The sequence below is a fragment of the Phocoena sinus genome, chromosome 18 (genome assembly GCF_008692025.1).
Source record: "Phocoena sinus isolate mPhoSin1 chromosome 18, mPhoSin1.pri, whole genome shotgun sequence".
Lineage (NCBI taxonomy): Eukaryota > Metazoa > Chordata > Mammalia > Artiodactyla > Phocoenidae > Phocoena > Phocoena sinus.
In genome coordinates, this window is record NC_045780.1 from 23119137 (window position 1) to 23134070 (window position 14934).

General features: G+C 44.2%; 1 protein-coding gene across 6 annotated transcripts in view; it reads left to right on the top strand.

The window, feature by feature from the left end:
- The window catches only part of ENOX1 (ecto-NOX disulfide-thiol exchanger 1), a 622833-nt gene that overhangs the window by 147839 nt on the left and 460060 nt on the right, over positions 1 to 14934 (top strand). For all 6 annotated transcript variants that reach the window (XM_032611636.1, XM_032611631.1, XM_032611635.1 and 3 more), the window contains exon 2: positions 6414 to 6479. The gene's annotated coding sequence lies outside the window, so the exon portion shown is untranslated. The remainder of the gene's footprint in view (positions 1 to 6413; positions 6480 to 14934) is intronic.

The window sequence follows — 14934 nt, forward strand, 5'->3', positions numbered from 1 at the left end:
TGCCTTTCCTAGAACGTCATACCCTTGGAAGCATACAGTGTGTTGCCTTTTCAGAATAGCTTCTTTCACTTAGTGATATGCATTTGAGATTCTTCCCTGTCTTTCCATGACCTTAAGGATTTTGCTTTAGCTTTTTGCTCTGCTTGCCTTTTCCTGTCCACCCTATTTAACTAGCCTCTCGTGTCACATCACCTTCTCGCAGGTTCTTTCTAGCACTTGTTACCCTCTGACATTTTCTTTTATTGTTTACTACCTGTCTCTCCCGCGAGATTTCAAGCTCTGTGGGAGTGAAGGTCTTGTCTGCCTCACTCCTGGTTGCGCCCCAGTGTCTAGAACAGTTCTTAGCGCATAGCAGATGCTCAGTAAATGTCGGGAGAGTCGAATGCATCAGTGACCTTCAATATACGAACCTGTTTTAGCTTTCCTCTTCTCTCCTAGTTGGTCTTCAAGGTGACAAACTCTCTCATTCACACTGCTCCAGGTTTTGTTCGGAGGAAGAGGCAGACATTCATGTTAAGTCACTGAGTCTGAGAATTATTTCTTGTTCACCTTTGGCTTCTGAAGCTCTCTTGGTTGTCTGCTGAATTTAATGGGCCTCCAGGCAAGCGGAAGTTGGGAGCCTTGCACAAGAGAGAACAGAGGCGGTAGAAAATGATTAAGGGAAAATAGCAGAAAAGGGTAATTTTACATTTATTGAGTCACACATTGTACTCCAAGCTGTGTGTAACATAAAAAACGAATTAGGAGACAAGTCAGATATGAAATGAATGAGCACATACAAGCCCACAAATACTGCAGAGAGGAAGGTATTTCTCCAGATGCCTCTTCTCATTTACCAAACTGTAGCCTTATCAGAATATATGGGCTCGTTCGGGAGAGGCATTACGCAGCCAGTGTTTGTGGCCCAGTCATGCCCTGGCGGCACAGAGAGACCTGCAATTTCATTACTGCTTCTTTTGAAGAAACTTTCTTCGACCTAACAGACTTTCTAGGGAGACCAAACCAAGTGCAGCTGAGTTTAATGTTCTCATTAAAATGTTAAAGAGGCTTTATTCATGAATGGCTGAAGCTGTAATTTCTTTATCCTCATAAACTGTGGAAATATGTGGCCGTCTCTTACAGTGGCGTTCACCCAGACCCCTCTCTCAGGAAAGTCTGCTTAGTGGAGGGGTTGGCTGGATCTAGGGGCTGGGAAGGGGATTATCTGGATCGTATCTTTCAGGGATGTAGTGGAAGTGATGGGAGGGGGCCCCCCTTCCTTGATCTGTTTTCATGCTGTAGCTCTTGTTGTGTAAGCACTGTTTGTCTACTTGACCTTGAGTTCTAACTTGGAAATCACATGAGAGACAAATACTCAAATACACGCATGCACCCAAATGTTGTGGGAAGAAGTGGGTTTTTATCCTCCCATAAGCAGTAGCTTATTGAGGTGAGATTAGAAGAAATCCACACATGTTGAGGTGCTGGTAAGCTGAACAGGGAGTTGATCTGGAAAAGGAATTATGTGAATCACAGGTGGAGCTGGCACTCAGAACTGGCTTTGGGTGGTGACCAGTGCAAAAACATAGCTGTAGAGCTTTAGGGAGTGGATACAGATGGCAAATACAACTATTTTTCTTCCTCTAAATATTTATAATGTTGTACAGGTAACACTGAAATCGTAGAGCTGTCTGTGGTCCATGTATAGCTAGGAAACTGTATTGCCAGAAACCTCAAACTGAAACTTAAGGGGACGAAAGATTAAAACATGCTCTCTTTTCCTCAATTCCTTATTATTAGAAAGCATTGTCTGTTGAATGGTAACAGATCTAGGTCCCACGATACGCAGATGTGGTAATGTAAGTAACATCTAGGGATTGTTTAAAGATATTTTTTTCTTTTTCCATTGATGGGTCATTGAGGTACTTTACTCTGGGTCAGATTTAAATTAAAATACATGCGTCCTAGAGTTGTCAACGTTTTTTCCTCAAGAGGCAAATCCTTCTTTTCAGATGTGAGTGCAGGGCTTTCGTTAAAACTGTTTCAGGGGCTTCCCTGGTGGCGCAGTGGTTGAGAGTCTGCCTGCCGATGCAGGGGACACGGGTTCGTGCCCCGGTCTGGGAAGATCCCACATGCCGCGGAGCGGCTGGGCCCGTGAGCCATGGCCGCTGGGCCTGTGCGTCCAGAGCCTGTGCTCCGCAACGGGAGAGGCCACAATAGTGAGAGGCCCGCGTACAGCCAAAAAAAAAACTGTTTCAGGTCAGAGGGGGCAGTGGAGTTGAAAGTTAACATAGGAGGCTCTTTCTACGTGAAAATTGGATGGGTTTCTGAAGAGGCCTTTTCTGGAGGGGTGACCATCTCAGCCCAGTGGTTTTCATGGTGTTGATGTTGTTAACGTTAAAAAGAAACACTCATGATTTTTGAACACAAAGAAAGTACACGCTGATTTTAGAAATACTGTTGATGAAATACATTTTCAAGAGATTCAGAGCCAGATATAACAAATTACGCTGCCGGCTAAGCCAGCTCTGCTCTAACTCTTGGTTGGTTGATATGGAATGACTTGCATCCCCGTTTCGGGGAACTGCTAACCTGGTCTCTGAATTCTGACATGAGTCCAGAGAGGCAGGACCTCTTGGGGTTCTATTTAGACCTAGCTCCACCTGTCGTGTCTCCTCTTTCCCTTTTCCAAGATAGGATTGCAATCCCTTTCCTGGTCTACAGAGCGAACCCATTCTGGAGCCTTCTTGGCTTGCCTACGAAATCTTGGTGAGCTATGATCAGGTCCTTACTTCCTAGTCTGACTCAGAACTGTTGAAGAAGTGTAAAGGTGTGATGAGAGCATCAGTAATTATAGGGTCTGGACAAAGTATCATGGGAACAAATGGAGGGACTGACTAATTTATCCCAGGCTACTGTATTTCTTTCGGAGAACTTTTATCTGTCCTCTAGAGTTCTCCTCTTTGCTCATTTGCTGTTAGAATGTTAGTTGTCACATCTGACCACTCAGTATCCCTGCCCAGTCAGCCCCTCTGCCCTTTCTACTTCTTGGAGGTGAGTTACATCCACAGCCCTGTGTTTACCTTATGATTAGGTGCCAGTGCCAAAAGCCTAGAGGAGATTTTCAAAGTGCATCCGTGTGCCATAGTATTTCCCTCCGGCTGCTGAATTCTGTTGTGTCTTAGGCTAATACTGATTGGTCAGTTGATTCTTTGATTGATTAATTCATTCGTCAGACATTTGGGGAGCATATACTATATGCCAGGGGCACATACTACATGCAGGTGCTGGGATAAAAGGGTGAGCAAAGCAGATTTGCCTACAGAGTTTTGCTGATCATGCACAGGGGTGAAAATAAGAGTGAAATACCTAAAGAAAGCCAAATTGCTTTTCTGTAATTCAAAGAGCATGTGTGAGATTGCCATATCACAGCCGACTCTGTAGAGTACTCCGTAAGTGCATTTCATGCAGGAAGTGGTGGTACCAGACATTTTCTGTATTATAATAATCTTCATGTATTTATTAAGCTGTAACTTGTAAGGCTTCCTGATGGGGCGTTAAATGAGCCTTTTTGTGTGCTACATCGTGTCTTTGTCAGGAAGCACTCTGGTAACTCCTGCCTGTAATGAGGCCCATTTCAGTCATTCCAGGAGGGTTTGGGGGATCGGCACAAGGAGGGGTAAGACGAACACTTAGGAAAGGGTTGGATTCATGGTGGGTTGAAGGGAGCGTCCTTAGGAAAAACCGGAGATAGAATGAAATCCTTTTGCCTAGTATATTTTACGTCTCGGTACCCTTTGAGCACAGCAGCTGAGTAGCCCAGCATTGTTCTACATTTTGAAAACTGCTAAGAAAATGCTAGCTTACTACATTTATAAAGTTTTTTTTAGAATAAATTAATTTATTTCTTTTTGGCTGCGTTGGGTCTTTGTTGCTGCGCGCGGGCTTTCTCTAGTTGCGGCGAGCGGGGGCTACTCTTCATTGCGGTGCGCAGGCTTCTCATTGCGGTGGCTTCTCTTGTTGTGGAACATGGGCTCTAGGTGTGCAGGCTTCTGTAGCTGTGGTGACCAGGCTCAGTAGTTGTGGCGCACGGGCTTAGTTGCTCCGCGGCATGTGGGATCTTCCTGGACCAGGGATCGAACCCGTGTCCCCTGAATTGGCAGACGGATTCTTAACCACTCTGCCACCAGGGAAGTCCCTAAAGTTTGTTTTTTTTGCCTTCTCAACTGTTGACCTGGCAGCAGGTTGGGAGAATCTGTGAACTCCAAGTGTGACGATGGGACAGCAGAAGAGCCCAGAAATTTTCCTATAATTTCCAAGCTCTGTGCCTGGGAGGTCTGGCTACACACTGATAACAGAGGTTCGCCTCTGGGAAAGGAGAGAGCCTAGAAGAGGGGAAAGAAGTATGGGCACATTAGTGAGGAACAGGGAAGAGAGATCAAGGGGGGAAAGGTAGAAAGATGCTCTGTTATCCTCGCTTCTCTCCCTCATCTCCTTCTTCTCATAGCAGGAGGGGGTGAGAAAGCAGGCAGATTGAAAAGGAGAAGAAGGGAGTTGAATTAGAGACGGGAGGGCACTTGGAGGTGGTAAGGGAGAAGGAGAATGAGTCAGAGGAAGCGAGGGGGAAGGAGGCAGGATAAGGACTACTTAAATGTAGGGAGGGAGAGGAGACAGGCACAGAGAGGGGCGTGCACACCGTGGTCTCACGGAGAGCCTTCAATTGCTCCCAGCGATGCAGCAGCCAGATAGCCAGTGTCCCTCCCCGAAGACAGTTTCCTGACTTTTGTATTAACTTTAATGCCATTCGCTTTATGGTCCCTGTATTGCTGGTTGCAGCTGCACTGACCCTCTGCGTGATCAGAGAGCGGAGACTTAGTTCTGTTGTCCCTGCCCCCTCGCAGTGTTCGGCAGACTTCTGAGTCAGTGCTGCTTGCATTTGATGTCTGCCATTCCTCCTTGTCTATACAGGTAGGGGAGCTGAAAGGGAAAAAAAAATGTTCCTAACGGCTGCCGCCTTTAGAGCTCATGCATACACATATTCAAAGCAGTTGGGAAAAGCAACTCGATACAGTCACAATCCAATATTTTTTCTAAGTAAAGGTAGTTGACTCCTTCATTGCTGGGCTGGGTACTTGCCCTAACCCAGCACCACACTCACTGCGCCTATAGGTGGGCTGCTTCTTGAAACAACTTTCCTCTTCTTTTTTCGAAGCTCAGCTCAGGAAGCCCTCACAGTGTTCCAGGTCTGGGTCAGGTGCTTTCTAAGTGTGCACCAGTGTCCTCCTCTGCGCCCTGGCTTCTGGTGCCAACCCTTCTCCTATTAGAGCTCCCATTCCTATTGTAATTTCTGTTCTTCCCCTACACTTTGGGCTCTTTACACAATGTTGGATGTTATGGAGCATCTAAATAGATGTTCACTAACTGCTTATGGAATGAATGAATGGCTATGGTGCTGCTTTTGTAAGCGTAAAACAAAAGTCTTCTAGAATCAACTATGCTTTAGGAATGAGTGTACAATCAGCCCACGTATTCTGGAAGAGAAAAGTTGACTTAGCCAACAGTAAGGGATTTCTGGGGACTTTATTCAGCTATAATAAAGGGACTGTGATTCCTTTAACTTCTGGACACCAGAGGACAGTCTTGAAGTTTCAGGCAACCTGTTTCTTGTGATTCTAGCAATTGCAGGTCAGATAGATGAGGAGCTTCAAAACCATACTTCTCAGACATGAATGTGCATAGGGATCACTTGAGGATCCTGTGAAAATACAGATTCTGTTTCAGGAGGTTTTAGCATTTCAGGCTCCCTGGTGATGCTGCTGTTGCTGGTCCGTAGACCTGACTCGAGTCACAAGCTTTTAAAATACTTTCTAGTAAAGAAAGTTGGGATTTATTCTATGGGAATATACAGATGCATTTTTATAGTTTGAGGAACCACAGACTTCCCAAGAGAAAACGTAGAAACATGTAACCCTTATGTCAACTCGGAAATTTGCAGGAAGTCTTTCCTACACTTAAAAAGAGGAACCCTATACTCAGCCCCCCAAAACTGCTTTCAAATGATACTCTAGGTTGTACTGCCCTTAACTAATACACAGCTTTATTTATGAAGGCTTTTGCAGATTTGCGAGGCCCTGGCCCTGACCCTAGCCCTGGTGTAGCTACTTTAGCAACAAGGACGGCTTTTAAAGCACAAATATTCTGTGGAAGATCGACAGTTCAAGGGCTGTGTTTACGATGAGACCTTTGCATTCATGGATTGTGACCATGCAGAGACCTTCTCCAAGGACAGCCAATTAGAATGGCTGGAAGTAGGAAGGGGCAACATTCAGCTCAAACTTTGCAAGCGAAACCTTGAATCTGCTTACATATATTCCAACAGCTCTCTGAGTTTGCTGTTCGGAGTTTTCTCTAACACGGCTGCCTTTATTTTACAGGTCCTTTGCAGCCAGCACGATGCCACCTTTATAACCCGTGGAGGAGAGAGCGCTCACCATGTTCAGGTAAAGGGACGGCGGGTACAGCAAGCAACGAGCACGGCCACTGGCAGGTCGCTTGTCACTGTTTGAGAAGTGATGCGGCTTAATCATTCAGTTGACATCACTCTCTTGTGTTTTACTCACTTATACTGGGGTGCAGAGGGCCAGTCATGGGTGGTCTCAGTGAACTAATGTGCATTTGGGGAGCATCTCAGAGTACCTACAACAGGGGCTCTGTAGACAACCAGGGAGGAAACAGGACTGGTCACCTGGAATCTCTTTCCATCTTCTACAGTGCTAACATAGAGTTATTGCTATTGTTTATCTTTATTGCCGTATCAGAAGGCTTTAATCTTTTCAACATTGATGTAAATACTGAAGACTCTTCTAATTAAAGTCTTATCTCTGTTCCCTTATCTGAAGTTGCCCTTCTGAAGATTCTTTGCATTTTCCTTTTCAATAAATGTATGTCCCACAACTTTGATTTGCCCCACTAGGTCACCAAGATTAATTTTCCATTAACCTTTATGGCTTCTTTCTTTCTAATCATCTTTTTAGAGTATTAAACTTTGGGTCAGCCTCTGTATAGGATATAAACCATCTCCTTCTTTGATGGTCTTTATGGAACGGACATAGATGGTGATGATCTCTGGTCCGTTGACTGAATCTGGCCCTGTTAATTGAATCGGACCATCTGTGGATAGACCCGCACAGGCGTTCCATTGACCATGGCAATTTTGTCATTGGCCTTGCCTCTTTTGTGACCCAGTCTGTATTAGTTTTCTCTGGCAGCTGTAACAAAGGAACACAAACTGGGTGGCTTAAACGACAGACACTTACCATCACGCGGTTCTGGAGGCTAGAAGTCCGAAATCAAGGTGTCAGCAGGCTTGGTTCTTCCTGAGAGTTGTGAGGCAGAATATGGTCCATGCCTTTCTCCTAGCTTTTGGTAGCCTCAGGTGTTCCTTGGCCTACGAACGGCCATCTTCTTCCTGTGTCTTCGCATTGTTTATCTCTGTGTTCAAATTTCTGCCCTTTTAAAGACACCTGTCGTCTTGGATTAGGGACTCCTTTAATGACTTCATCATAATTTGACCATCTGCATAGATTCTACATCTAAATGAGGCCACATTTAATCAAGACTTCCACACACTTTTTGGCACACCTAATTCAACCCATAACACTATCTAAGGGAAGGGGACTTCGTTCCTCTTGGTTTTCCCTAAAGAAACTAGCACAAAGCTTGTCGCTTAATATTGGTTGAACGAGTGAATGGCAAAGACCATAATGACCGTGGCCAGATTCATTTGGCAAAAGCAAAGTGCAGTGACCAGAGGTGGGCAGCTCTTCTGCTCCCTTATCCTCAGTGACCTCTTACTTTTAGGATAGTCCCAGTTCAACAACATCCTAAACGGGACACGAGCTTTCCTTTAAAAGTAAGCGCAAGTAGACCTTTTCTAAACTGTAGCCCTCTCTGTGAGCCAGGCCCGCTTTCTCTACCGCATGGCAGGCTGACAATTTACACGCCACCTCTATCAGGACATCAAGATATCTTTCCAGCTAATTCAATACCATTGCAATCATACTTAGCCGGGCTATTCTTTCTTTCCAGCTGCATCACTTTGGGCTTATTAAATTTAATGTCTGTTCCAGAGCTCTCATCTCTAAATGCAGTCCTGAAACAGGTCTGCTCCCGTTGTGTCTTCTCTCTTCTCTGTGCTTCCCCGGGTAGAAATTATTAGCAATGGTCTTTTGCGTGTTGCTTAAGATTTGAGTATCGGTAACATGTGAGGATCCTGGTCTCAAGATAGCACTTAAATGATCCGTTCCTCAGAGATGTTTATTTAGAAAATCCTTATTTCCTGCAAGGGTAGAGCTTTCTGGACGTATCTACTGTGACTTCCAGGAGAGGATTACCTTTCTGCCCCAAAAGGAAGCCTCCTGCTGGGAGAAGTCCAAGGCCAGTGGGGACTTGGTCCTGGGAATGAAGCAGGCATCTTTAGAGACCCTGTGAATTGATCTCAGGCCCCGGGTTAGTGCTGCAGGTGAGCAGGCCGACATCTAGATACAGACTGTGTGGCTCCCACCTGGGCCCCCCAAGGCTGGACATCACGTGGGCTGGGATAATTGACTTCCAGGCTTCCCAACCCCACGGAAGCTTTCCTGTTCCTGGGGGTGGGGCTGCAGGCCATCCCATGGCCGAGGGATAGTGTTGGCCTAGACAGCACTGGCGTTATAAGATGATGACGGGCAGTAGAAAATGAAAATGAAAATAAAAATTCATGTTAGCCTTTTTCATGCTGACGTTAGTCCTAACAAAACTGGTGAATCACAAGGCAGATTTTTGTGGTGTGTGTGATGCCTGCAGGCACGGTTCCACCAAATGCCATCGTACACGGTTGTATAACTTCATCCTGGCACCTCCACTGCTTGCTTGTCTTTTCCATTTTATTGAAGTGCTGACTACCCTCTATTACAAGTGCTTACTGTCCTTCTGTAATAACTTCCAAGTGAATCCCCTCGTTTGGTGTGTGAGAATGTCTACAGGCCTAAATTAAAAGTCAAACAATTTGTTTTTGTCACACAGCGACCATATCAGAGTGATGGTGGAAGAGCTCTTTGATGGTGACGTGTCGAGTTCAGTGAGCAATTGCATCTCGGTTGTTAAACAGTCCTTAAACAGCTTGTTTAGTACCCTAAAGTGGCACTGCTACAATTATACCATTCTAATAAATCTTATTTTAATAACTAGGTTATTTTGTGTGTACCTAACACTTCTCTACCATTAAAGAGAAATAAACCAGAAATGAAACCTCAAGTGTCTTGAAAACTAAAAACTAACTTATTGTTGCCAAGTCTTTTCCCCTCTTCCATTTTGCACTTTCCAGTTTCTCTAATCTGAGATTTCTGAAAATTCAGATATACCTGTTTCGTGGAATTGATAATAATATGCATATTCACTGTGAAACTCTGACTTTTAAAAAAAAGGGGAAATGCTTTATATGCTATTTTAGTTAATAATTAACACGGTAGTTTTAAGGCCTCTGAAATTTTGGAGTGTTTCGATGATACATGGGAGACATTTTAATTAAAGAAATGATACCTTGAATCAAGATTCTATCAGACTTTCTCAGAAAATACTTGCACACGGGTAAGATACGAATCTTCGTGTTTGTTCTCTTTGGGTTCTTTTCCTGCCTGTCTCCTGACGGTTGGTTCTTTTTTTGTTTCTTTTAAATCTGTAAGTTTATACTCAGAGCTTTTAAGCTGGTAACATAGGAGTCATGAAGAAGAGCAGAGGGCTTCCGGCAGAGAACTCAGAAGCTTGGCATACTTCTCCATGTCTTGCTGCCCTGACATTTGGCTCTCACTAAGCTCTATCAGGTTTTCTATAATTCTTTCATATTTTCACTTTCTTTTCCGCTTTTCATGTATGACCATCATTTTCATGGCTTTTCCTTCCTTGTGTTTTTGTTTGTTTATAAGACCATTCAGTTTGTTCATTTGCTCATTCACTCACTCATCCGTGCAAGTATTGTCCTTCTCACATGTGCCAGAAATGGCTCTGGGGATAGCATCAAGGTGGTCACAATTTAGGTGGGAGATGGTCGTGCAGAAATTGTTGCTGTGTTGGGGCTCTGTACTGTGTGCTCCGCACACACAGGGAAAAGAGCAACGGAGTTGGCTTGGGGAAGTCAGGAAGTGCTTCAAAGATAAGGTGGCATTTGAGTGGACATTGAAAAGAGTAAGAACCTTGCCAGATGGACCCGTGTGGTGGAGAGAGAACATTCTAAAGGAGAAAGGGTGGGCGGCCTAGCAGGGAGGTGTGGGGAGCAGGGTGGGTGTGTACCGCTCGCTGTTTGGGCGACGTTGCTGGAGCGTGAGGTGGGAGGGAGGGTGTAGGGCTGGCTGAGGCTCCGCGGGAAAGTAGGCATCGATGGAGAAGGTCCCCTTACATACTGTGAGCCTTCCTTCCATCTCAGGTCTGCAACCTGTCGTTGCCTCGGGTTCATCCTGCACCTTGCAAGGAGGCTGCCTGTGTTAGCAGGCTTATCTCCTGCCAAACGCCTCACTGCTGCTAGAGGGAAGTCAGGGCTTCCTAACCTGGCTCTCGAAGAGCTCAGAGCCCTCTCTCTCTCTCTCTTTTTTTTAACATCTTTATTGGGGTATAATTGCTTTACAGTGGTGTGTTAGTTGCTGCTGTATAACAAAGTGTATCAGCTATACATATACATCTGTCCTCATATCCCCTCCCTCTAGCGTCTCCCTCCCACCCTCCCTATCCCAGCCCTCTAGGTGGTCACAAAGCACCGAGCTGATCCCCCTGTGCTATGTGGCTGCTTCCCACTAGCTATCTATTTTACGTTTGGTAGTGTATATATGTCCATGCTACTCTCTCACTTCGTCCCAGCTTACCCTTCCCACTCCCCGTGTCCTCGAGTCCATTCTCTGCGTCTGTGTCTTTATTCCTGTCCCGCCCCCTAGGTTCATAAGAACCTTTTTTTTTTTTTTTTTACATTCCATATATATATGTGTTAGCATACGGTATTTGTTTTTCTCTTTCTGGCTTACTTCACTCTGTATGACAGTCTCTAGGTCCATCCACCTCACTACAAATAGTTCAATTTCATTCCTTTTGATGGCTGAGTCATATTCCATTGTATATATGCGCCACATCTTCTTTATCCATTCATCTTTCGATGGACACTTAGGTTGCTTCCGTGTCCTGGCTATGGTAAATAGAGATGCAATGAACTTTGTGGTACTTGGCTCTTTTTTGAATTATGGTTTTTGAAGGGTATATGCCCCATAAATGCTGGGTCATTTACTCCGTAAATCATCTGTCCTGGCTGCACTCGCCTGCTTTGCTTCTCACACAGAGTTTGTTCCTTTGTCCTTCCAGCCTCCATCTGCAGAAGCCCCCATCCTTCAGGACGTCACTCAAATCCATCCCCTTTATGAAACTTTTCTCCACTCATGAGTAATTTACCCCTTCCTCACTGCAGGGGACCTTTCAATGTCCTCCTCCCATCACAGTGTCACATGCCTCTCTTATCTCATGGGTTAGTTCTCTAACACTCTCAGAAGGGCTGGCAGGTGCAGAGGAAACGGCCTACATCCTATTACGTGTCCTGTTTGTACTCAAAGTGCACAAACTTACATATTATAAATGCTGCATTGACGTTCGTTAAGAGTGGAGGGAAAACAGAGTTCCTTTAATTTGTAAGGCTGCTACAGAGGTGGAACCGAGGGGTTGATTACTTGTCGTATGGAAGAGGCAGTGGTTAATGTAAGGTCCAGATGACACTCTTGCAGGGCAGAATACTTGTCGGTGAAGGGAGAAGGATTACATTAAACAGAAAGCTGGGATATGGACAGAAAAGCGGTCCACTTTGAAAACTAGTTAAACCGCCCTAAGGCTGAGACATGGGAAGAAGAGACTTAGAAAGCCATTAAGCCATGTGTGCCTGGTCTTGACAGCGAGCGACAAATGACAAAACAGGTAAAAGCACCTATATTGCATTAAGAAGCTCTGCATCTTTCTAAGAGATGGCCTCTGGAAGACTTGATTCAATTTAAGACTTCTCCATTGCAGATCTGGAGACAATCACAATTTCAGAAACATAAATATATATTTATATAAATATGCATATAAATATATTGAAAGTCTGCTGCCACTGAGCTCAAAAGACCATAATCCTATTACTTGTGATTTTGACAGGGGTAAGTATGAATAACTGAAAGGAGAGATCGATTAAAGGAATAATATGAACAGGAATAATGGAGTTAAGGTAATTGAGGCAATATTGGGCCTAATGGACCTTGTTCTCTTAATGCCTCTCTTCTGCTCTTCGTATCGAGTTGGCCCTAAAGTCCATTCGGCTCTGCACCGGGAGGGAAGAACATAATGGAAGAATTAGTATTGCTGTCTATAAAAGAATCAATCTTGTTTTTACAGAAGAACATCCATCGGTCTGTGAAACCAATTAGCTGGAATTTTTTACATTCAGCTTATAAGGTAACGAGACAAAGCGATGAGCAGAGCCCGTCTGCCTCGCACGTAGTAGATGTTCAGGAAACGTTTCTTGAATTAAAAGCCAAAGCAGACCATGGATTTAGTTGAAACACTACTTCAGTGTAAGTCCTTTCGTCGGTACTAATTCAGTCCCATCCCTTTTCCTCGACGGACTGTGTCTGTCGTACTCTAAGTAGAGATGATTCAATTTCGTTGATCTCTGCAGTGAGTTCTCTCACACGTCAGTTGCCGGGCAGCCCAGGCCAGCCTCGCGTGACCTTGGGTCTCTGTATTACTTAGGGTCTGACCAGTGGCCTGTGACTTGGTTTTCGGCCCTGTAGGGCACTGGCAGATTACATGATTTTGAGAAATATCTCTTTGATGACATTACTGCCTCTTCAGAAAACTTCACTGTCTCCCCTTTGTCTCCCAAGTTACAGGCTCATTAATGCTTTAGAGTCCCTTCCCCACCCCACAGAGCTTCTGCGTTTGGACTTCTCCCACAGCCTATCCACACTGAACTCCCACCTGCCCCTACTCAGGCCCGAGGCGGAAGGCAGATTGGTCTCTGCACCGCATCATCCCATTTTCAAACGGGCACAATGCTCCCCTTGGAATTCTTCTTCTCATATGTAGATCCATCCAATTAGAGTCAGTCTGCCCAAGGCAATCGTGATAGTCCTTAAAACTGTATGTTACCAAGAATCGTGCTGTGAAGACGTTTATTTCAGTGAGATGAATGGTGTTAGGAACTAGAGAGTTGCAGGCACACGGTAACAAGGTTGTTTTACCAGCAGGTATTTCAATGATAATGATGTTTTCAGTATCCACAGGAGTGTAACTTCAAAACCTGAACATCACTGAAAAGTATATTTCACTGTATCCCTTTTCACAAGTTTGTAGTGAACTAAACTGGTATTTTAAAAAATGATTTCAACATCGTAATGACCCGCTATGGTGAAAAACTGAGAGTAAAAACTTAAAGCAGCTGTATTTTAAGTAGAAGAGCTTTTTTTCCTTTCTGCCTTAGTCTGCATTAAATAAATCTTGTTTCTCCATCAACTGATCACTTTGTATCTAACACACATCACGCAGACTGTACAGTAGAAATGTTTGTAACGTTTATTCTTCGAAACTGAGTTTAAGTCCTTTTTCCTCCATTGAGTTTGCCTCTTACCATTCCACTCTTCTGTCATGGTTTTCCCCCCTCCAGATACCCTTTTTTAGGCCAATTATCCACTCAAGGACCTCTTTAATATTTAACCTTTTTGAGAATTTTTAAAGGCTGCTCTGAAATACGGACATATTTTTATTTCACATCGTTGGGACAATGTGACATCCTTGTTTACAGAAAACATACAATTATTAAATTCAGTTTCACCCCAAATTTCTCTTTTCCCTACTTCCTATTCTACCTGAACATTGGGTCTTGTCTAAATGGTTAAAAATTTTTTTTTTTTTTAAATCGAGTAATCCCCATTTCAATGTCAACGTGAAAGGATGAAGAATGACTAATAGGTTTCAGGTTAAAGATGGTACATGTTTTATTTAGTTCCTGGCACTTCCTGAAACACGATTAAAGTGACACTTAAGGGATTTTTTTTTTTAAGTTACATATCTATAAGAACAAAGGAATGGGGGCTTCCCTGGTGGCACAGTGGTTGAGAGTCCGCCTGCCGATGCAGGGGACGCGGGTTCGTGCCCTGGTCCGGGAGGATCCCACATGCCGCGGAGCGGCTGGGCCCGTGAGCCATGGCCGCTGAGCCTGTGCGTCCGGAGCCTGTTGCTCCGCAACGGGAGAGGCCACAACAGTGAGAGGCCCGCGCACAGCAAAAAAAACAAAAAACAAAAAAACAAAAAAACAACTCGAGGATACTGACATCAGGGGTTCCCAAAGAAGAGGCCTAACTAGAACAATCCTAAAATAAGTCTCAAATCAACCCCCCTCCCCACACACAAAACCTTCCTGTTGACTCTCTCGGGCCTCACCAAAAATTACCAGCAGACAGCCAAGGATCATCAGACATTTACGGAAAGTCTCTATTATGAGAGACAGAAACTAAAACATGCAAACGGAAAAAAAGCAACTTGGAGGAAAACAGAACCTTTGCAGGAAGAAAACATCTTAAAAAAAGAAAATCATTTGTATCTTCAGATAGATAAGGTGTGATATTACAACTGTGAAACAGAAGAGACTTTATAAGGGTTGGGAGATAAAGTTAAGGAAATCTCCCAGAATGTGAAGTAAAAGAGAAAGAATAGAAAATAATATAGAAAAAATAAGAAATTTATAAGATTGGTTCATGAGGTCCAACGTCCAAAAACAGCAGCACCAGCTTGAGAGAATATAGAAAACAGAGGACAGAAAACCGTCAAAGGAATAATTCAACACAATCTTCCCCAACCAAAGATAGGAGGTTCCCAATTAAAAGGTAATACCAGTACATGGTCATAAAACTTGAC